Genomic DNA, 24,849 nt, shown 5'->3' with positions numbered 1-24,849 from the left:
ATGATAACTTTTGTGTTTCTTATACAGATTTAATAGGAGTTGTTTTTAGTGTGATTTTTGAGATTTTTTGTGTCAGTATTTTGCACCAAAAAATTGAGATGAAATTTTGATTTGTATTATTGACTGTATATATGGATTCACCATCTGAAAAACTTTAGGACACTTGAACTGTGTAGGGGTTACCTATAGAACTTCAATAAATTCGTATGAGAATTTAGAAAAATTAGAAAAAATCTCACCTGAAAATTTCCAAAAAAAACATGATATCAATTACTAAATTCAAACAGATTTAATTAGTGATTACTGAATTCATCATGGATGCCCCTACTCCTAGACCTAAATACAGTATTTAAGTAAGCAATTTCAGCCGACAGAGAACAGAACTATAATTTTCAAGGAGAGTTATGAATCCATCTTCTGTCCCGCATCCCGAGTTTAAATATAATAAAAGCATCCAGAACATTGCAAGAAAAAGAGTGAATGTCACACTGCATGAACTCCGTGCCTCTGCCCCCACACTAATCTTCTCCAACCTGCTGTTTCTGCTGTGGACTCCATAATGGAATCACCAACATCCATCATTCAATTTAACATGCGACCCACATTAAAACCAGGCGTCGTTGGCACACCATTTGATAAACTCTGAAAAAGTCGAACTCCCCGTACATTTTTCCACCCAACCCGACAATGCCATTTCGTGAAGATAACAGGACACAGAAACTACTATCATTACACACGAAGATTACGCAATTTACAACAGGAATTCTCGAATAATTATTAATGGCAATGGAGCTGTTCGCTCTCTCTCAGCGTGAAATTTTGCAATCTTTGTTAGATTTATTTGCATGATTGTGCTGGCTCTAACCGATAGTCAAAGTATCCCGGCTTCCTATTGTTTGCTGCAAGAATTCAATAATGAGGATCGCGATTATAGGGTACTGGGTACTCGTTTTGATCGCCATACAGGTCTCTGTGGCTGCTGCTTGTTTGGCTCCAACGGTCACATGCGGCTTCAGAAGCTGTGACATAACGAATTTCAGAGGGTCATGGCAGGATCGGAAGGTCTGCAAGGCCGAAAGAGTTGTGTACCCGAGAAGTGAGAAGGAGCTTATCGAGGCCGTATCAGGCGCTGTGAGGGAAGGGCGAAAGATAAAAGTTATGAGCGTCGGGTCTCATACTTTTAACCGGTTTGCCTGCCTGGGTGGCAATGCCGCAGTTCTCATCAGTACTCGGGACCACAGTTCAAGAATCAGGGTGAACAAGAGCTCCATGACCGTTACAGTCGATGCCAGAGTTCAATTGAAAGACCTAATTAAACGTTTGGCCGCGGAAGGGCTGACTCTGCCGCATACTACTTACTGGGACGCAGTTTCCATGGCCGGTGTGACGCCCTCGAGTCTCGGGCAGACGTGCACGATGGGCGGGCGCCCTCGTGCACGACGGCGGACGCATTTTGGCAGTGCGACGAGCAGATGGGCGGACCCGACGATGGGTGGACCCGACGAATGGGCGACCCATGGGCGACCCGCGTAGCGGGCGACCCATGGGCGACCCGCACCCGGTGGACGGACGAGCCGAGCGATGAACAACGCGGTGGGCAGCACGGTTGTGTGGACGCGGGCTTGGTTCGATGGGCGGGTGCGTTACAGCATAGGCGAGCGCGGCATACGACGGACGACAGAACAATGGCGGGCAGCGAGCGACGAAGTGACGAGCTGAGTGCGACATTACAGCGGGCGGACGCCGGTTGCCATGCGACGATCTATGCAACAATAGCATATGCGACGAAGGGAAAACGCTTGAATAAACTAAGCGTTGAACCTATACTCATATGCGATGCTTTATGGAGTGGGCTGACGTGTATTTACATGTGTGATGAGCGTATGTAAGTTAATAGGGAGGCTTACCCGCAATTAAAATATGATATGTGAGGGCTCGTATGTAAATAATGGGGCAACCGTGAGGAAGCACACCCCTTAAAACATAAAGGAGGAAGCATATTATATGGAAGAGAACACATATACGAATATGTGTGAATTAATATGAATTAAATAATGAATTCTAAACACATACGTGGGCTTTTATGTTAATAAGTGGGGTCGGCCATAAGTTAAGCAGCCCCCTTTGAAACGTAGGAAAGATACGTATATATAGGGAGGATGAGACTTCATTCTCACCATTCTTTTAACTTAGTTTCCCACCGCACAACAACTAAGTTAAAAGAAGGGTGTGCAGTGGAAGGCAAAGTCAGTTTGCCTACGCTATGGAGGATCTCACCATGGATGACTATGATGGAACCTTGTATGGAGAAGCAAGGATCGTTGGTTGATGCAGGACTTGTTGGGGCTACTTGTGACCTTATGGTTGAAGGTGCAAGGGCTCGTGACAAGGGTGGAACTTGATGATCGTTGTGGATGATTGGGTCATGCTCTAGCCACATGGCTAAGTGCCCGGCATGACTCATGGACAGGTTGAAGGGCACACCCTTGGGTGGACTTCTTATGGCCGAAACCAAAAGGTAGTCTTGGTGAACCTTTGGTGGAGGAGCTATGGAGAAGGGACTTATGATGACATGATGATATGGTTGGTGATCGAGTTCACTAAACCGAAGATGACAGTTTGGATGGAGTTGTGAGCAGACCGTGGAGCATTCCTACCGCATGGAGGCATATTGTATACTTGCCGAGTGTTGGATGGCTTGAGGAGCTCATGATGACATGAGATCGTTGTGACTTTTGGGACATCATATATGGTGGACTTAGAGGTCTAATGCATTGAGGAGCTGAGGTCAGATGACTTTGATGTAGTATGGGATGCATACTTTCAAAGCACATGCATGGGACATGGCTTGGAAGAGTGACTTGATGTAGAAGATCGATGAGACACTTTGAGGTGATGGGGTCACGATGATGATGATGATGAGTTGAGCCGAGACTCAACCACTTTACGCACATGATGATGTTGGGACAGATGTGGCAGACTTAACACATTGACACCAACACTTCGTGGACAGCATGTTGCAGATGTGATGGATGGAGTTTTCATGGACCTGAGCATGGATTATAAGTGTTGACACATGACCGGGAGGTGTAGCACTTATACATGGGCAGTTTGCACATGGAGATGACTTGATGGAGATGGGCCTTATATATGTGGCGGTGATGGTTGCCTTATATGGAGGAGTCTACATTATGGTCGATACTAGTCTTGGTGGAGAGTCACTAAGATGATGTGTTGTCGGGACGACAACGTTTTCAGGTGGAGGAGAGTGTGACGCCCTCGAGTCTCGGGTAGACATGCACGATGGGCGGGCACCCTCGTGAACGACGACGGGCGCATTTTGGCAATGCAACCAGCAGATGGGCGGATCCGACGATGGGTGGACCCGACGAATGGGCAACCCATGGGCGACCCGCACCCGGTGGACGGACGAGCCGAGCGATGAACAGCGCGATGGGCAGCACGGTTGTGTGGACGCGGGTTTGGTTCGATGGGCGGGTGCGTTACAGCATGGGCGAGCGCGGCATACGACGGACGACAGAACAATGGCGGGCAGCGAGCGACGAAGTGACGAGCTGAGTGCGACATTACAGCAGGCGGACGCTGGTTGCCATGCGACGATCTATGCAACAATAGCATATGCGACGAAGGGAAAACGCTTGAATAAACTAAGCGTTGAACCTATACTCATATGCGATGCTTTATGGAGTGGGCCGACGTGTATTTACATGTGTGATGAGCGTATGTAAGTTAATAGGGAGGCTTACCCGCATTAAAATATGATATGTGAGGGCTCGTATGTAAATAATGGGGCAACCGTGAGGAAGCACACCCCTTAAAACATAAAGGAGGAAGCATATTATATGGAAGAGAACACATACGAATATGTGTGAATTAATATGAATTAAATAATGAATTCTAAACACATACGTGGGCTTTTATGTTAATAAGTGAGGTCGGCCATAAGTTAAGCAGGCCCCCTTTGAAACGTAGGAAAGATACGTATATATATGGGAGGATGAGACTTCATTCTCACCATCAACTTTCGCTCATGTGATCTTCGCATAAGGTAAAGGGAAAAGTGCGAAGGTTCTCAAAGAAGATGCACATTCCTCATGCGCATAAGGGTGAATAAGGCTTCGCATATTTCAGCTTGGGTTATGTGATATAAGATCTCGGTTAAGGGAGATTTATGGTTACGGTTGAGGAAGGTTTCATACACGGTTGAGTGCAGAATTAGGTGAGCGTCTTGGTGACCCGTGTGGGGACCCGCTCACAAGGAAAGGTGCATAATGGTGTATGGTTAAGGCTTCTTATGCCTTGTTGTACTTATTATTAAGTGTAGGCCTTGGACATTCTGCCAGGCACACTTGTACATTTGTATTATTGGAAAGATCATAATATATTCGGGCAGACTTTTCGGGAGTTGCCCCTCCCATTCTTCTCGGTTGTTTTGCAATTGTTGTTCGGTTATAATTGTACATGAAATGATAAAGAATGGTTTATGAAGATTAATGCTTGTGATTATAAGTGAAGACATGTTTATATCGGTTTAAAGCTGATTATATTGGTTAAGGCGTAGTCCATAAACGTTAACTTGTTAAAAAGGGAGCGTTCGGTGGTGCCGCACCCCGCCGGGCACGGTGAAAAAAATTGGCCATAGACTTGGGGGCGTGACCGCCGGCGTCGTGAGCACGGCGGCTCACGGTAGCGGGCTCTGGGGAAAGGGCAGCGGAGTTTTTGAATACGTGGTGGCGATGAGCTTGGTGGTTCCCGCGCCGCCCTGCGAGGGTTATGCGAAGCTGGTCAGACTGACGCAAAATGACGATGATCTGAAGGCTGCAAAGATCTCTCTCGGAGTGCTGGGAGCCATTTCTCGGATCACATTTGGATCTCCAAGGTGCGGTCGTGCCTTTTGCCCGACGGCACGAGTTTGGGGACATAACGTGGTATCCTTCTCTTCGTCGGGTCGTTTACAGGATAGATGACCGGGTTCCTGTTTCGGTTCCGGGAGAGGGAAAAAACCTACAGATTCTCTTCCGACCGCAGACAGTGCAGACTATCGTCCAGAGCAGACAAATAGGTACGTTTTCACCCTTCTTTTGACTTAATCGTTGTTCGGTGGGAAACTTATTTTGCCCTCATAGATCCTAATTGTTAGTTAGGAAGCTTATTTGAAGAATTTCAAATTAAATGCAAGAAAAGCATCGAGCACAGATCGGATTTGAATCCATGTTCAAAAATTCCTACTTCTTTTGCTAATTTTTTGTGGGTTAATGTTAAAACCTAACGTCACTGCAGAGGTTCATTGCAAATTCATGGCAAGCCCATTCCATCTTTCCTTATTGTCAGTTCATCAGCTCGAAATGCATGAAGGAAAAAATGAAACATATGTCAATCTAATCGTTTTAGTTTTATAGCCAATCCATGCCGAAATGTAGTGGTTTTATGTCCAATATTAAGCTTTGTGCAGGATTTCCTTATTATCCGTTTCTTATCCGTTGGAAAGGCATTCGTGTAGGACTGCCTTAAGATCCTTTTCTTATCCGTTGGATTGCCTTATTATCCTGTGCTTATCCGTTGAAAAGGCATTCTCATCCTTTTTTCTCATCCAGCAGACAGAATGAAAAATCAATAAAATTAATCATTAGTTTATATGTTGAAAAAGCATTTTCCTCCATTATTCTCATGCCATGATGGGATGGAAAAGCAATAAAAATGATTTATTGTGTGTTTTAACGCGAAATGTTTGAAAATATGAAAATGTAGTGTTAGGCTAATTTTCAGGTTTTTTCACAAAAAAAATCATGTTTAGTTTATTCCATTTTTATAGAATAGAAAAATTATATTTTAAAATTGTATCTTAAAAATAATTAACATTATATAAAATTATTAAAATTTAAATATTTTTATAAAAATATAATCAACTATATTGAAAATATAAAATTATTAAAAATTTGAATATTTTCATAAAAATATGACCAATTATATTAAAAATTAAATATTTTCATAAAAATATAACCGATTATTTTACAGAAAATTTCTAAATTTCATTCTAAATTTTTATTCTTAGAATTTTCCACAAAAATATATAAGCATTAATATGTAATATGCTTAACAAAGCCATCATTATCTTAATTGCCAATTCTATGAATATTTAGGAATCTAATATAAAAGTAAAGTAAAATAATTAACTTAACTTAACTTGATTATTCCAAAATATTTTGGAAATTTACAATCAAATTTAGTTTCAACTCATGATCACCCCATCCACCACCATTTTCCACAGATCTAAGTAACTTTTGCCATTCATCATGGCGATAAAATTGCCATATATCTGTCTGCAACTCTCTTGAGCTTTTGCTCCTATTGTCTATTTTAAGTATAAATGGATTTTGTTTTCTATATTTTTAATTTTTTGGAGTATTAACGAACCCTAGGATCCACTATACAAATTGGCGTAGTTTATTACGACTTGTTGACCTGCAGAGGAACAGATACAAGCAACAAAGAACGTTAGCAAGCTCTGCTAGATATCGAGTACTGGACTGAGCCAGACAATCCAGGCAGGAGGTGGATTCCTGAACGATGGGAACAAGTTCACGGGATACCCTGTCGTGGGATATAACAACTACATGCAGTCCTCCTCTGGATGCCAGTCTGACCCCAAGACTGACCATAATCACAAGGCAAACATATGCCTGGCTAATGCAAATCATTTGAGGGCAAATGATATTTCTGTGGGTGGGATTCGAGAGTGAACGGGAGCTTTTTCTTCCACACGTCCATTGCTATTCCTCTTTCCAGTATCGCCAGAGCTATTGAAGACATCAAGCTCCTCCGTGGCCTAAACCCTAAGGCCTTTTGTGGGATAGACTACTACGGAGGATTTCTGATGCGTTTTATTAAGAAATCGGAGGCCTACTCAGGCTTTAATGAGGACACTGTCGATATAGAATTCTTCTACTATCGCTCTTGCCAACCGAATGTCCCCAGGTGGATTGAAGATGTGATGGATATTGTGAAGACAGAGACAAAGTAATTTGTTCTTTTTGTGGAACTGAACCGTTCCTGGTGTAATAACAATGTAAACTTTGAAACGGGAACTCTGGCCCAAAAACCCCAAAAAAACATCAAAAATAGTGCTAAAAATGAAAAGTGTGTATACTGGAACGATGTTTTTATTTTTTAAGCATAAATTTTGAACATGTTTTAAAAATGGCAGTGAATACGAAATTTACTATGAAATTTATGTGCAAATAATAGCTTCAAAATGAAAGTAATGATACTGGAACAATGATTTTTTTTTTTAGGGTCAATTTTCGAAATTTTTAAAAAATGCTAATAAAACCAAATTTTTATGTCTCAAACAAATTTATTTATGAGGAAAAAACACATTAATGTTTTTGGTAGAATATCATTTTTCTTTCCTAAGTATAAATTTAACATGTTTTCAACCATAACATGCTAGATACAAAAGAAATTGAAAATTTTTCAACTATAAAATTAAGAAACCATGACATTATGAAAAAATTACATCACTAAATGAATTCAAAAGTCTTTATTTGTAAACTAAATAAAACATACATTATATCTCTAATTTGATATTGCATTGTAGATATTTAAACAATAAAATTTATCATACTTAAGACATATAATCCAACAACATAAAAATGATTCATAACTTCTCATTTAACACCATATGGAAAACATTAATTTTATTTGAAGATACGATGCATACATCAATTATATAAATTGTCTTAAACAATTATTCAAAATCACTCATATTTTCTTGCACACCATCAGAATTCACATCTTCAGATGAGTGACTGGATGCTGACGAAGATTTTCCATATTCTACTCTTTCATCAACTAGTGCCCCATCCGAGTCCACATGCATGCCAAACATTCCAGGTTTCAAATTTCTTCTAGATCTACGACTGGTTTCAGCAGACTCCCATGTCAACATTGTTCCTTCTGGTAACAACCTTTTCAGAATCTCTATCGTCTTGAAGCGAAGAGTTCCTCTCTTTGTTAAATTGAAGTCATAAACAAGTATGTCAACATCCTCCAATTGTAATATGTCTGTGCGGCGACGATTTATATTTGTACCCTTTCTTTTTCTTTTCCCGCCATTTTTTTTGTCAGCTACCATCTCTGGCTTATACACACCATTGAATGGGTGTGTATCTGTGGCATACCAATGTACTTCAACACCTGTAACATCCTCATTTTCTGTAAAGACCTTTATAACTTTAGCAACCCAAAATGGATAGCCATTGGGATCTCCATCTGCTAGCACTGCAATCATGCAACCCTCCTTAATATCCTATACTGAACCCCTGTAAAGGTCATCCATGGCTTCACGTTGTGCACGAGATCTTCTGGAACCAATATACATCTCTCTTTCCATTGCCTGTGAAGAATTAATAATACCTTGACTTTGTTGCTGTTCAACAATGTTTACTTCCTCATGTTCATTCGACACATTTTGTGGCCAACTAAATGGATTTTTCAAAGATATATCTTCATTTGTTGTTGTTGAAATGATATCACTTTGATTATTGAAAAATGATTCCCACCAAACTGAATCAACAATGTCAAAGTACTCATATGTATATCTAATACATTTTTTAATTTCTTCCAGGCAATCAGAATAATTTATATGTCTATTCTGTCTGCGTGCATTCTGAACTTCACCAACTGATTGTAATAACAATATTTTTGATGCAAATATTGGACGATCTGGAATGAACTTCAAAAATTGCAAACCTGATGACGGTGCCCATTCTGTAGTAGTTGAAAACTTCTTGCCCCATATTAGTGTTTTCCCATCAATTTTTTTGATACGAAATTGATGTTGGAAGCTAATGTCATTAAGTTGTTCAATGCATTTCCCCTCACCATATGATCCCAGAATAAACCTTCGCATGTCAACAGTTTCTTCCAACACATCAAACGTAGGCTCTGGCATGTATGATTTCTTAATACATTCAATTAGTGATGGCAAGCTCCCAACTTCCTTCCTCCTCAATGTGACTGAAAAACGGCTGAACATCTGATCAATATGGTCATGAGTGTGCCCAACAAGAAGGAAACCAAACTTTACCTTTTGAAAAATTCTCAATTCAACAAGCATGTTTAGATATCCAAAAACAACCTGATTTTTGTTTTCACGGCAAGTGTTGTCCAATTGTAGATACAAAACTTTAGGAAGATTACCAGACCAATGAGAAATCACATCATGAATTATGGTTATGGTCAGATTTGCATCATTATGAATATTTGGAGCTGTGAAGTACACCCTTGGCAACATTTTCCCATTGAAGACCATACAACCGACCAAGTGAAACTGAATAAAATTTTCCTCTTGTAAATTTTTGGGTGTGCGAACAAAATGTGGTAAAAGTGTTTTCTTCTGGTCCATACCATCAATTATCAAATCCAAATATTTATTCGGATTATCATAACACTTCTTTCGATGCTTGTACAACTTCTTCCTTTCATTTGTTTGTTGTTCGTGATGCTCCTGAAGTTCTTTGACAATTAAATCTACACAACATAAAAGAAATTAATTAAGAAATATGTTTTCATAGTTGATGACTATACAATTTTAAAAGTTAAAGTTATGAACGCTTACCTCTTTCTAAGCCTTCACATTTGTCCCTTTTTTATTTAAGAGAAGCACATGTACTGCAAATCCCCATCCTTGTCTTCTTAGGAATACGGACATTATTGAATTCTTTCTTCCATATCTTCACAAAATATTGATATGTAATAAATTGGCCATGTCCCTCAGCACCTTCTGCATATTCTTTGTATAAGTTGTAGATTTCTCGTCTTGAAAAATTATCTGGAATATGTATTGTCTCTCTATTTGGCATACACTCTCCATGCTTTGAAAAGAAATCTTTCATCCATGACATTGCAGTGTTTGATAATGGCCCAAACTGTCTTTTATGACGTACTTCTGAATAAAATGTGGGATCCTTTTCCAAATTTTCTTGAATTCTCGAGAGACGAAAATTCCCAATCGAATGAAACATTTTGAAAGCTTTTCTACACAATAATAAATTCCTAATATGATAATCATAACCTGACAATGTAGATTGCATGCATCCAACTAAATATGAATTTTGCATGCTTTTATTCATTGACAAATATCTCTTCCTGCTTTCTAATGCAAATGTGAAATCCATATGTTTCAAGCAATTTTTTTGGCAACATTCACTTGAAATGAGAGCACTGATAGAACTTCTTCTCGTCAGATATTCTGCTCTACCCCTTGTATAACTAGAACAGCTTGCATTTATACGAAAAGCTCTGCTCCTACTCCTCGATACAATATTTCTGGGCAACATCTCCATCATTGGATCATCATTTTTATAAGGATTGTCATCATCATTAAGAGGAATGTTATCCACACTATCATCAGCTCTGCTTTTCAGATATTGACTTAGAGGATACTCTTCATCTTCCCCTTCTTCAGTGCCACTGTCATAGTCTTTAGAATTCGGACTGAATGGAAAATTTGACTCAATGTTTAATGGATATTCTTCCTCATGTGCATTGTCAGTGCTACTCTCATAGTCCATAGAATTAGGACTACATTGAAAATGAGACTGTTTACTTATTGAAGATGCTACATCCTGTCCTTTGTCACTGCTACCTTTATAATCATTAGAATTAGGACTAACTGCATGATCCTGTCCTTCATCACTGCTACTCTCATAGTCCTTAGAATTAGGACTAAGAGGACACTGTGACACTCCAATCTTTTGAAATTCATCATCCCGCGCTTCATCACTGCTGCTCTCATAGTCCTTCGAATTAGGACTAAGTGGACACTTTGACACTCCATACTTATGAAATTCATCACCACGCTCTTCATCACTGCTGCTCTCATAGTCCTCAGAGTTAGGACTAAGTGGACACTTTGACACTCCATTCTTTTGAAATTCATCACCACACTCTTCATCACTGATGCTCTCATAGTCCTCAGAATTAGGACTAAGTGGACACTTTGACACTCCATTCTTTTGAAATTCATCACCACGCTCTTCAGCACTGCTGCTCTCATAGTCCTCAGAATTAGGATTAAGTGGACACTTTGACACTCCATTCTTTTGAAATTCATCACCACGCTCTTCATCACTGCTGTTCTCATAGTCCTCAGAATTAGGACTAAGTGGACACTTTGACACTCCATTCTTTTGAAATTCATCACCACGCTCTTCATCACTGCTGCTCTCATAGTCCTCAGAATTAGGACTAAGTGGACACTTTGACACTCCATTCTTTTTAAATTCATCACCACACTCTTCATCACTGTTGCTCTCACAGTCCTCAGAATTAGGACTAAGTGGACACTTTGACACTCCATTATTTTGAAATTCATCACCGCGCTCTTCATCACTGCTGCTCTCATAGTCCTCAGAATTAGGACTAAGTAGACACCGTGACACTCCATTCTTTTGAAATTCGCCATCATGCATTTCAAAACTACTGCTCTCATAGTCCTCAGAATTAGGACTAAGTGGACACCGTGACACTCCATCCTTTTGAACTTCACCATCATGCTTTTCAAAACTGCTACTCTCATAGTCCTCAGAATTAGGACTAAGTGGACATCGTGACACTCCATTCATTTGAACTTCACCATCATGCTCTTCATCGCCACTGCTTTCATAGTCCTTAGAATTAGGACTAAGTGGAATATGTGACTCTTTATTAATTTGAAATTCTCCATCCCCTCTTTCATCAGTGCTGCTCTCATAGTCTTTAGAATGAGGACTAAGTGGAAGAAATGACTTTCTATTCATAGTGGAAGAATGCCCGCTATATTCATCAATATGAATAGAATTGTTACGCGATGAAGATGTTGATGGTGTATAAATCGAAACTTCACTATCAGAACAATCCATCCCTTTGAAATAGGAGATGTTGAATGATACAAATGGAGTCTCCTAAGGATATTATATAGCTTAAAGAATGAAATATTCCCTCCAAAATTATTCCCTCCAAAAAGTTTCGCGAAAATATTTCCCTCCAAAAATTTTCACGAAATAATTTCCCTCCAAAAGTTTGTTAGATTTATTTACCTTCATTAATTTATTCTACAATTTATTGAAAAATGCAAACTAAAATTTTTTATGAAATAAATCACTAAAATTAAAATTGTAAACTATAACTTGTACATTAATTATTGTAATAGTTAAAGTATATAATATTTACTAACAACTGAATTTTTTTTTTAATTTTTATAATATATTCTAAAACAAATTAATCCCACATTCAATCCGCTGTAAAACAATTCTACAATATTCGCTTTATAATATTTTAAAACAAATTATCCCACATTAATCGTACGGAAAAACATCTTCGTAATTTCACTTATATATTAAATTTCATTATCACTATTACTCACGTCACATCCAGGTTTTCTGAGGTTCGTTGAAAGACTTGTGAATTTGTGGAGCAGCTGTATTGTTATCAACAACATATTGAACAAAGAATTCTCGCAATTGAAAGGTAAGTTCAATTTTTTTCCTTCAAAATTTTCATATTAAATTAATTTAATGAAGAAGATTTTTTTTTTTTAAATTAATAATTTTTTTGAGCATGGTGGGCCCGATCAAACTCAATCGCCCAATAACCGTGGGTAGGCCGTCATCGTGCCCCCCATGTCCCACGCCACCCTCCCTCAACCCATGCGCCCCCCCCCCCCCCCCCCCCCCCCCCCCCTCACCTCTCAGCCTCCCCCCAACCCATTACCGACCTCGCCCCCTCACCCATGCCCTCTTCACCTTCCTACCCAACCCATGCGCCCCCCCTCCTCAACTCCCCTCGCCCACCTCCCCCACCCCCTAACTCCCACGCGCCCCGCCCAACCCAATCCCCAGCCCACGCCCCCCTAATACCCCATCCTCCCGCCCCCCGCCACCCCGAAACCCCCTAAAATCCCCCTAACCTAACTCCCCTACACACCCCACAGCATCCCACCCCTAACCCCTACCCCGTGCCTCCCCTTAACCCCCCTACCCTTACCTGACCCGACCCACCCCCTAACCCCCCTACCCCATGCCCCCCCTTAACCCCCCTACCCCTACCTGACCCGACCCACCCCCTAACCCCCCTACCCCTACCCGTGCCCCCCACTCCACCCGACCAACCCCACCCCCTAACCCCCCTACCCCGTGCCCCCCCTTAACCCTCCCACCCCACCCGACCCACCCCCTTAACCCCCCCACCCCACCCGACCCACCCCCTAACCCCTACCCATGCGCCCCCCCCACCCACTCCTCCTAACCCCTACCCGTGCGCCACCCACCCCCCCCCCCCCCCCCGCGCCTAACCCCTACCCGTGCACCCCCACCTCCCCTCCCCCACGGCCCCCCCTCCCCATCTCCCTCGGCGCGGCCCTCCGCCCCGCCCGACCGGCGGGCCGTTGATTGGAGGGCCCCGCCGGTCGGGCGGGGCGGAGGGCCGCGCCGAGGGAGATGGGGAGCGGCGGGGAGAGGCCGGGGGGGCCGGGGAGTGGGGAGGGGGGGCCGTGGGCCAGGGGGGAGGGGAGGGGTAGAGGCGGGGGGAGGGAAGGGGAGGGGAGGGGGCACGGGTAGGGGTTAGGGGGTGGGTGGGGGGGTTAAGGGGGTAGTAGGGGTGGGGGGGCGTAGGGGGTTAGGGGGTGGGGGAAGGGGGGGCATGGGTAGGGGTTAGGGAGTGGGTGGGGCGGTTAAGGGGGTAGTGGGGGGTAGGGGGTGGGGGAAGAGGAGGCACGGGTAGGGGTTAGGGGGTCGCGGGGGGGGGGGGGGTGGGGTGAGGTAGCGGGGTAGGGGTTGGGGGGGGGCGAAGGGGGGGCATGGGTAGGGGTTGCGGGGGGTGGGGGGTACGGGTAGGGGTTGCGGGGGGGCTCCCGGGGGGGGGGGCACGGGTAGGGGTTGGGGGTGGTGAAGGGGTGGGCACGGGGTAGGGGTTAGGGGGGTGTGTAGAGGAGTTAGGTGGGAGGGCCGGAGGAGGGGGGGAGTTAGGGGGCCGTGGGGGGGAGACTGGGTAGGGGGACAGGTCGGTTGGGTAGGGTGTTGTGGGGGGCACATGGGTAGGGGGTAGGCGGCTCGCCCTCACTTGCCCGGCAGTCCACTTAGCTTCGTCGTCCCTGACCCGAGCTCTCGCCCGCCCATCGACCCGCCCGCCCACCCGTTAGAGGTGGCTGGGCCATTTTGATTATACAAATAACAAATTTATGGTATATTTTTGTTGTTAATTTAAGTTGATATGCTTTTTTTTATTTACTAATTTATGTGTTTTTATTTTTTAGGAAAATGGCATCAAGGAAAATTTCTGTGAATCTTTCTGGACCAAAGACTCTTAGAGGTGCATCTTCGAAAAATATTGGTGAACGAACTCCACCTGAGCTCATGGCTACAAATCATTCAAGTGCCTTAAGTGATAAGAAGATAATTTCAGACTGGAAAACTTCAAAAGAGCTTAAATTTTCATCAAGGGCCTGGTATGTGAAAGAAAGAGAGAGCTCAAATGTGAATATATATCTATATATTGATACACCCCATAATAATGAAAATTTGGAGGTGATGGGAAGAGTCATAGATATGTGTTCGGTACCGAACACTGAAGTTGTTTACGTACTTACAAAAGCTCCCAAGTCACATGAAAGGATTAAATACCGACTATCATATTCATTATATGACACGAGAGAGGTATCTACAAAGTTGTGTAAACAAATCGTAAACGATATGACACAAAACATCGTAAGTATTGTTATTTGTATTTTTATTTTGCGTTCTTGAAAGTGTCTCGCTATATTTTTTTAATTTTGTTTTTATTGACATATGATATTTTGTTTGGCAGAATTTTGTTGAAAGTTGTTCAATTATGTTGGGAGGCATTCATTTCATAGAGCATGATATCATGAAAGTTGTCAGCCATTTTTACTCAGTGTCAGAAGAAGATATGGAAAACATGGAAAATGTAGTAATTGATGATGCTACGAAACTACATCCAAAGAATCAGAAAAAAAGGTCTCTGGTGGATAAATCTAGCAAGGGTAAACAAGTTACTTTTGAGGACGATGAAGTTGAAATTGACAATGAAGCATATGTTGCCATTACTGAAGATGACATTGGAACTGAGAAAAGTCGTAAAAGACCAAAAGTAACAATGCCCAAGAATAAATCTGTTGAGAATGTTATGACGAAGAAAAGTAGAGTTGAAGATCTTGAAGTAGTCATTACCAGCAGTCAAGAACCTAGTGAAACTTCAAAAGAAAGTAGAGAAATCATTACACCAGGAGCTGATTTAGATGATGGCATTATCAAAATAAAACAAAATGCCATTCGACAGAACTTGACAAAAAGAAACTTAATTGATGGTGCTCGTACATTTCAGCTAAATGTTAGACAAACCTATAAGGCAAGTGAAGGACAATGCCAATATCAAGTCAGAAAGCCACATCATCTGCATGTTCACAACTTGAAGACATTGATGAGGTACAATCCATATGCTCATGTGGTTAGTTATGTGCTTCTTGTTGATCCACTTCAAGTTCCCAACAAAGAAGCATTTGATAAGTCAAAATTTTTTGAATACAATTATTATGTGCTTGGGGGGAACCATTCTATAGAAGCTCAAAGACAATTGATGGAGGAATATCCTAATAACCCACGTTTTGAAACAATGAAATGTATCATTTATGCTAGTTTAAATGAAACAGAAGCAAAGTTAGTAGCATGGGACCATAATTCAGATAATGAATATAGGATGTCTATGAATTTCATCCAAAGGGTTAGATTTATTCATAGTGAATTTCAAGAAAAATGTGGTGGGGATAGGATACATGTTACTGCAGATTTCCGAAAGGAATGTTGTATGGAAATAGGCTATCAAATTGAAGAGAAAACCAATTCAAAAGGTGGAAAAGACAACAGACATAGTGATTTATTCAGAGGTGTTGATAACATTTTCCAATTGGCATTTAGAAGTGGAGATGTTTGGAAGTTGATTGATGAGATTTTTACCATGTGGGAAGACATTGGCATTAAAAACCAGAGGGTCAAAAAATCTAAGCCATTGATATGTAGCAACAGTAAATCAACTCCTGAACTGAAGCAACTTCCAGACAATATGACCATCACGTCTTGGAGGGCGATGCAAGGAGTGAAAGATGAAAAAATTGTCAAAACAATATTATCTCGTGTGAGGTCAGGGGAATTATCATTGAAAGAAATGTCTGAAGAATTTCAAAAGTAAGTTTGCTGAATTATTTTTATTTATTTCTAGGATTATAGTTATCTTTTAAATAAAACATGTTGTTCTTGGTACTATTTGTTATACATATCATTATATTAACTTTTTGTTACTTTATCTATGCAGTGACAAAGTTTACATGAAAATTCAGGAACAAATGGTTAGATTGTTGAATGAAGATAGTTGGGATGATGTTGTATGCAACTATCCAGATTCAAGTTCTACATCAACATTAAAACCTTTTTATCTTGCATTTAAAAAGGTATCTTGATTTATACATTCAGTTTTATTCATCTGTGTACTATTTTTAATTTAAAACTTACACATATATTTGTTTATTTGATAAAAGATGAGGAAGGAAGATAATGGAGCACCAGACAGTTTCAAGACTTTTATTGAAAAAATAAAGATTGAAAGACTGAGGAAGCAACGTATTAAGAATGTTGAACTTGATCCAACTCTTAATCATTTCATTTGGAATGGGCTAGACACTATTCAATATCAAGTAATCCAAGGCGACTGTGAAGACATTGCTAAACTCATACCAAAAAGGGATTATGCCCTAGTTATTGCAGATATTCCCCATGGTTTCAATATTCCAAACATTTACTATGATAGTGACCCTTATACTTATCAAGCTTTTAATAAAGTGGTTGCGGGATTTGTAGAAGTGATGTCATCACCATTATGGAGATTTGTGACATTTCATTCAGACACACAATTGGCAATGATATTGTCAAGCTTCAAGGGGAAAACAAATTCAAGGATGCAACTTACATGGTAAGACGTTTAATAGGTATATTTGATTAATGTTGAAAAATTCATTTATGTACAAGTTAACTGAACTTTTACTATTTCATGTTACAGGCAAAAGTCAAATCTTCTTAACAATGAAGATCAACAATTTATAAATGACTATGAGTTCATTCATATTGATAGTTGGGCAAAAGATGATAGCCATATGTCTATGATTTTTAATCGGGTGGACGGAAAGAGTCATAGCCAAATACTGACTTATGATGCTGTTGTGAGAAAACTAACATATGAAGACAAAGAAACGAAAGGAGAGATAGTTAACATTTATCAAAAACCACAATTATTGATTAACTATCTTATAGACATATGTTCAAATGAAGGAGATTGGGTTCTGGATTTATTTTCTGGCTCATGTAGGTTTTGCTATATGGAATTGAATTTCAATATGTTCTTTTTTTAATTAATATGTCATTGTACTAATTTACTTCATTATTTTTTTGTGCTTGATAATTAGGTACAACACTAGCATGCTGCCTTCAAAAAAGGAAGAAATTGCATTGCAATTGAGAAAGATCCATTACAATGCAATTTCATTCAGCAAAGAATTAATGCTCTTCAATTTCTTCCAGATGTAATGCAAGAAATTTGGTTGAAGAAAGGGGACTTTAGTGAATCACGTGTGGCAAAAAAGGCAAAGGAACCCCAACCACCATTACATGGTATGTTTGGAAAGACATACATTGGGAGATTCGCAGACATCAAAGACCCATTAGAAGAGGAAAATGCGCAAAATGAAGCAGAAAATATTATGAAAGAAGATAATGATGAAACTCTAGAGGACGAAGAGTTTGGATTACGTGACATTGTTGATTAAATTTAAGTTATTCTTGGAAATCAAGTTTTGCAATGTTTTGACTCTGACATTTTATGAAAAGAATAATCAATCAATTAAAGTTGTTATGTGTTCAATATTTGTAATTTGTGATTTTTGCATTGATTTTTAAGTTAATTATTATTTTTTGAAAAAAAATGATTATTGTTATTTTTTTGACATGAAATTCATTAAAAAAACTATTATTTGACCATTTTTAGTTAAAATTTTTGTATAAAAATTGTGATTTTGACATGTTAATTCTAGCAAAAAATTATCAAAACGTGTAGTTTTTTTGTTATTTTTATGTTAAAAATGGTTATTTTTATGTCCATTGTTAAAAAATATTGTTTTTTAGAAACAATTATTTCATGTGGATTGAAAAATTAATTAAGGATGTATAAATATGTAGATTATGTAAAATTCAAACTATCGACTTTCTAATTTAAAAATGCAAAACAATAAAAACCCCACTACAAAAAAAACTAAAATTAAAATAGAAAACAAGAAAATATGAAGAAAACAACCACTTCAAAAACTATCAAATTTAGAAAATAATTATTTACATTTCATACACTAGAAAATTTAAAGTAAAAAAATAGGTCTTTTAAAAAAAGGGTGTGATGCAGAATACTCACTTTTTTAAATCAGCATGAAAATCACTACCATTCTAAAATGTAATGCACATGAAAAAAATTAAAGTTCCAAAAATTATGCTCTAAAAAAAACATGTGTGTTCTGCATCACCCCTTTTCAAAATCAGGTCATTTTTTTGCTATCTCTACGAAACGGGTAACAGTATCAGTTCCTGTTTCAAAGTTTACATTGTTTAATACCTCTGTTAAGAGGAAGATCTTTTATTTTGTAACAGCTACTGCAGTTTTATTAATGAACACAAAGTTTTATGAGTGTGTGAAAACTCTGTTCTTTCCAGCAAACAACTTGTTAGCTTCCCTGTGTTAATATCCTGTGTAAAAACAGAGCATCATTCTCTGTTCAGTTTTTGTTTGGAATTATCAGAAATTCCCAACATGGTATCAGAGCTTGTCCAGGCTCTTTAAAGGTGTCAAAGAAGCTGAAAGAAGGATTTCTTGCTGCAACAACTTCTCCAGCAGAGTGAAGACTCAGTCAAGAAAGAATCCAAGGTATTTCTCAAGTCAATTTTTTGTGTTACTGTTGAAGACAGTCAGTTATTTTAAAACACAGTCAAGTATTTTGAAGCATAGTTAAGAGTGCAAGAATGGCTGGAGCCAGCACTAGTATGGGTATCTTTAATACTCAGCTCCCACAGTTTAATGGAAAAAACTATGACAATTGGGCAATAACTATGAAAGCTTTGCTTGCTTCACAAGACTTATGGGAATTTGTTGAAGATGGTTTTGAAGAACCAGCAGATGAAAATGAGTTTAATAGTTTAACTCAGGTAGAGAAGGATCTGTTGAAGAGAAATAAGAAGAAGGATTCTAAAGCCCTCTGTTTTTTGTACCAAGTAGTGAATGAGAGTGTGTTTCCAAGGATAGCAGTGGCTAAGAGATCCAAAGAAGCATGGGAAACTCTCAAGATAACCTATCAAGGCATGGAGAAAGTGAAGACAACAAAACTACAGTTGCTGAGGAGAGATTTTGAAAATCTTTGCATGAAGGAGTCAGATAATATTGACTCATTCTTCACACATGTGATTGGTCTGGTCACACAGATAAGGTCTCATGGAGAGATTCTTGAAGAAAGGAGGATTGTGGAGAAACTATTAGGGATCCTACCCTCAAGGTTTGATGTGATTGTCACCACCATAGAAGAGACAAAGGATCTCACAAATTTCTCAGTTGATGAACTACATGCATCATTGATAACACATGAGCAAAGATTGAGTAGAAATGAAAACTCATCTCTAGAACATGCCTTCAAGACCTAGATGTTCTTTGGAAGAGGAAGAGGTCAAGGCAGAGGAAACAAGAGAGGAAGAGGCAGAAGCCAAAACAGAGGTGGAAGAAACAGTCCAGTAAATGCTCAAGGAAGAGGCAGCAATCCAAATCAGAACCAAGGCCAAGGCAGCAGCCAACAAAGTGGACAACATCATGCTCAAGGACAAAGGTATGATAAATCCAATGTCCAATGTCACTATTGTAAAAAATATGGGCATTATGCAAATGAATGTAGGAAGAAGCAGCATGATATGAGTAATAGAACTAGTGCAAATTTCACTAGAGAAAATATCAGCCAAAATAATTTGTTTTAGCTTGTAATATGGCTGAAGAAAAAAGTGAAGATGTATGGTTTCTAGACTCCGGTTGCAGCAACCATATGACAGGAAACATAGCCCTGTTTTCTATGTTAGATCAGAATGTGAAGTCACAAGTCACACTAGGGACTGATAATAAAGTTTTTGTTATGGGAAAAGGAGAAGTAAAAGTTTTAACAAAGAAAGGTGAAAAGAAAACCATAGCAGATGTTTATTATGTTCCTGGAATGAAATGTAACCTCTTAAGTATTGGACAACTTGTTCAAAAGGGGTACAATGTTTTCTTTGTGGATGATGTATGCACCATCATGGATAAAGCACCCAACAAACAATGTATTGCTGAAGTAAAGATGACAAGGAATAGGATGTTCCCTCTCAGAATGAAAGGAGATTTGAAAAATAAAGAAGAAATAGCAAGAGTGACATGTTGGGAATTTCTGATAATTCCAAACAAAAACTGAACAGAGAATGATGCTTTGTTTTTACACAGGATCTTAACACAAGGAAGCTAACAAGTTGTTTACTGGAAAGAACAGAGTTTTCACACACTCATAAAACTTTGTGTTCATCAATAAAACTGTAGTAGCTGTTACAAAATAAAAGATCTTCCTCTCAACAGAGGGATTACACCAGGAACGGTTCAATTCCACAAAAAGAACAAATTACTCTGTCTCTGTCTTCACAATATTACATTGTTGTGTGTAAATTTCTTCATTCACGCTACTACATTCCAAAATAAAAATCTGTCTCTGCATACAAATTTTCTTTACACTACTGTGTAATTTTTTTTCTCACGCGCTGCTGTGTGATTCTCTTGCATTACAATGAATACCAAAAAGAACACATTACATATTTTGCAACAAAACATAACTATTCATTTTTACATGACCCATACCCCCGTACAAAATAACATAAATCTTTTACCTACATTTACCAACCATCGTAGATTTCATTAATTATTTTACTGGCAAAAACTGGCGGTTAATGTAAATTCTAATTTACGTCACGTAATTTGGTGCAATCCTGTACATTCAATCGTTGACTTCCATTGAACGGCTTCAAACCGAGATTTCAATCGAACGGTTATCGCTCGCTCAATCCACACGAACTTTATGCTCCGGGAAAAAACTGCTCTGACAAAACCACTGTCCATGTGTCTGCGGCTGGGTGTTATCACTGCCCCTCCGGAAAATACCATCGTCTCATGAAAAGCGATGCGATAAAGTCTGGCTGGTTTTCTGGAAACAGTTTTACGGTCGCCGTTTAATGGTCGCTGGCGCTGCACGGCAGTTGAAATTACAATTTCAACACTCCCCTTTAATTTCAATCTGTTGGGTTAACAGTCATACCCAAACATTTCCTCAAAAACTCAAAACTTTTCTGGCCCAATGGCTTGGTTAGAATGTCTGCAACCTGCTCCTGAGTTCTGTAGTGTTGTAAAACAATTTCTCCATTGTTTGCCAATTCCCTGATGTAATGAAACTTTGTGTCAATGTGCTTCGTTCTCTTGTGAAACACAGAATTCTTGGATAATGCAATAGCTGAGCTATTGTCACAAAAAATCACAGTTCCTTTTGCTTGCTCTTGGCATAAGCTCCTTAACATCCTTCTCATCCAAACTGCTTGACATGCTACTGCTGTAGCTGCCACATATTCTACTTCTGCTATAGACAATGCTACAATAGGCTGTTTTTTAGAAGCCCATGAAATAGCTCCTGAACCCATGTGAAAAACATAACCGGATGTGCTTTTTCGATCATCTACACTTCCAGCCCAATCACTATCAGTGTATCCAATTAAATCTGAACATTCTGAAGTGGTATATAAAATGCCAAACCTTTTAGTACCTTTAACATACATCAGAATCCTTTTTGTTGCCTGCCAATGTGCTTCTTTTGGCCTCTCCATGAATCTGGAAATTAAACTAACAGCATGCATTATATCTGGCCTAGTTGCAGTCAAATACATGAGGCTGCCAACTATGCTCTTGTACAAACTAGGATCAAAATCCTTGCTGCTGTCCTCTTTGTTGAGTTTTAATCCCATCACTGTGGGAGTGATTGCTGCCTTGCTCTCTTGCATATTAAATCTTCCCAACACTTCATTAACATATTTTGCTTGTGAGATAAAAATCCCATTTTCATTTTGTTCTACTTCTATTCCTAAGAAGTATCTCAGCAAACCCATGTCAGTCATTTCAAATTCTTCTTTCAATACTATTTTGAAATTTTCAATAAGATAAACGTCATTGCCTGTGAAAATAACATCATTAACATATAACACAACAATTAGTATTTTACCATCATTTTCTTTGACGTAGAGGGTGGGTTCTCCCTCACATTTTTCAAATCCATTTTCCAGTAGATAGGAATCTATCCTACTGTACCACGCTCTTGGTGCTTGCTTCAGCCCATAAAGAGCTTTCTTCAATCTGCACACTTTGTGTTCTTGGCCTTTCTTTTCATAGCCTAGAGGTTGTTCAATGTAAACCTCTTCCATTAACACTCCATTTAGGAATGTTGACATCACGTCCATTTGGTAAACTTTCCACTTGTTTTGTGCTGCTATGGACAACACTGATCTCACGGTTTCCATTCTAGCAACGGGTGCAAAAGTTTCATCATAATCTCTCCCATACCGCTGCTTATATCCTTTGACAACAAGTCTTGCCTTGTGTCTTTCTATTTTGCCTTCAGCATTACTCTTGGACTTGTAGACCCATTTAACTCCAATGACTTCCTTTCCTTTTGGTAATTCAACTAAATCCCATGTCTTGTTTCTTTCTATGGCATTGATCTCCTCATCTAGAGCTTCTATCCATTTCATATCCTTAATTGCTTCTTCAAAATGAACAGGGTCATCAACATGACAATATAAAGCAAACAAAGAATTCATACCTTCATTTGCTGCCTCTTGTTCATAAATGTCACTTAGATTTCTGAACTTCTTACCTCTTTCATTTGGTGTACAAGTGCTTGAAGAAGCACTTGAATTTCCTCCTTGTGATGTGCTTGGTGAAGCACTTTCATTTCTCCTCAAGGGTGTCCCTTGCTGCCTTTGTGTTGGTGCTGCTGTTTGAGGATGTATTTCAACCATCTCCTCATCATCTTCATCATGTGACAAAGAGTTTTTAACATTCACTGTTTTCTCTATGCTTTCATCCCAAGCTTCCTCCTCAATGAACTGAACAGCTCTACTCACAATAAGCTTCTTGGTGGATGGGTTATACGACCTGTAAGCTTTGGATTCCTCACTGTATCCAATGAAAATACATTTCTCCCCTTTGTTGTCCAACTTCTTCCTTAGTTGATCTGGAATGTGTGGGAATTTCTGATAATTCCAAACAATGGAAGAGATTGAGCAGCTGCTTCTGCAAAAATATGGTGGAAGGCCACACTGGGCGAAGAATCGAGTGTTTACATTCGATGAGACTACTCAAAGAGCTGTGAGCTTGGAGAAATTCTTGGAGGTAAAGCAGAGACTTGATCCATTTGGGTTCTTCTCAAGCGAGTGGTCGGATGCTGTGTTGGGAAAATGGAAATGGGCTAGAGTTCAGAGATGGCGAGACAGATGTGCTTTCGATGGATTATGCGTCTGTAAAATAGATCGCCATTGCTCTCCACAGCATGGATTCTTTTGCAGACCGGGTAAAATTTGGACAAGTGCTCGCGTTTGTAGGCATCAATGAACAAGAAAATGCATTTTCGAGGCGAATGTCACAGAATTGGTTAAAGTTTTGTAGGTTGAACCCGTTATAGGATTGGATTGAGGGTTTCCAGAATTTTTCTTTGTAGCATGATATTAACCTAGGTTTTCTCACACGAAAAGATAGGTTAGCTGTTCGATTCGTTATAGTTCAGATCATAAATATCTTTGGCTGGATACTGTGTAGTAGCATTGACAGTGGCACTCATGTCCACGAGGAGAGACTTTTACCTTAAGCTGATCTGAGATGAGTTCGAGAATTGATTTATACATTGTTTATTGTTTAATATGTTAATAAGATTTGGTTTTTCTTTTATTGGTATTTCAATTTTACTCATATAATGTCACTGCCACAATCAATGTCTCTAATTAAAATAGGTTATGAAAATGCGAAAAAAATAGATGAGTTATTTGAGAATGTAAAGTTTTATGATTTATAGTGATTTTTTATGATAATTTTTTTGGTAAATCACATTACAAATTTTTGAGTCCATTTGTTTCTAACTATTAAGTATGGTTCATTGTCAAGATTTTTGATGAATGTTCTGATCCATACAATTTAATATATACTACATAATTGTGTTTGAATAAAATTTGAAGAGAAAATAATTAAATAATTAAATTGAACCTTAAAAAATGAAAGATAAAATATTGCTAATTATAAAAAAGAATTAATAAAATATTATTTAATGAAAAATTACTAATAACTAAAGTCTTTCTCTAACATTTAATATCTAATTAATAAAATCATTATTATTTTCCTTAACTATTCTTAATATTATTAGAAATCATCTCCAACTAATCATAAAAAAAACCAACACCAATTAAAATACAATTATAATCAAGAGAATAATTCCAAAAAAAACTCAAATATATATAAATTAATTAATTAAATAAACAAATAAAAAATAAAGAATTAAAAATACAACCAAATAACTAACTTAACATAAGAAAAGAAAAATGAAAAAAAAAATATTATTATTATCCAATTTTAAAGTCACTACCAAGGGATACACTA

General features: G+C 38.9%; 1 pseudogene; it reads left to right on the top strand.

The window, feature by feature from the left end:
• The first annotated feature begins 915 nt into the window (after positions 1–915).
• Positions 916–23,814, top strand: LOC149209040 (L-gulonolactone oxidase 3-like; annotated as a pseudogene).
• Positions 23,815–24,849: the final 1,035 nt, after the last annotated feature.

Source organism: Pinus tabuliformis, chromosome 1_2 (assembly GCF_031772625.1).
Source record: "Pinus tabuliformis cultivar Carrire ecotype Pingquan chromosome 1_2, CPIR1, whole genome shotgun sequence".
NCBI classification, from domain to species: domain Eukaryota; kingdom Viridiplantae; phylum Streptophyta; class Pinopsida; order Pinales; family Pinaceae; genus Pinus; species Pinus tabuliformis.
The sequence above is the reverse complement of the archived record's forward strand: the minus strand, read 5'-3'. Positions and strand labels throughout refer to the sequence as shown.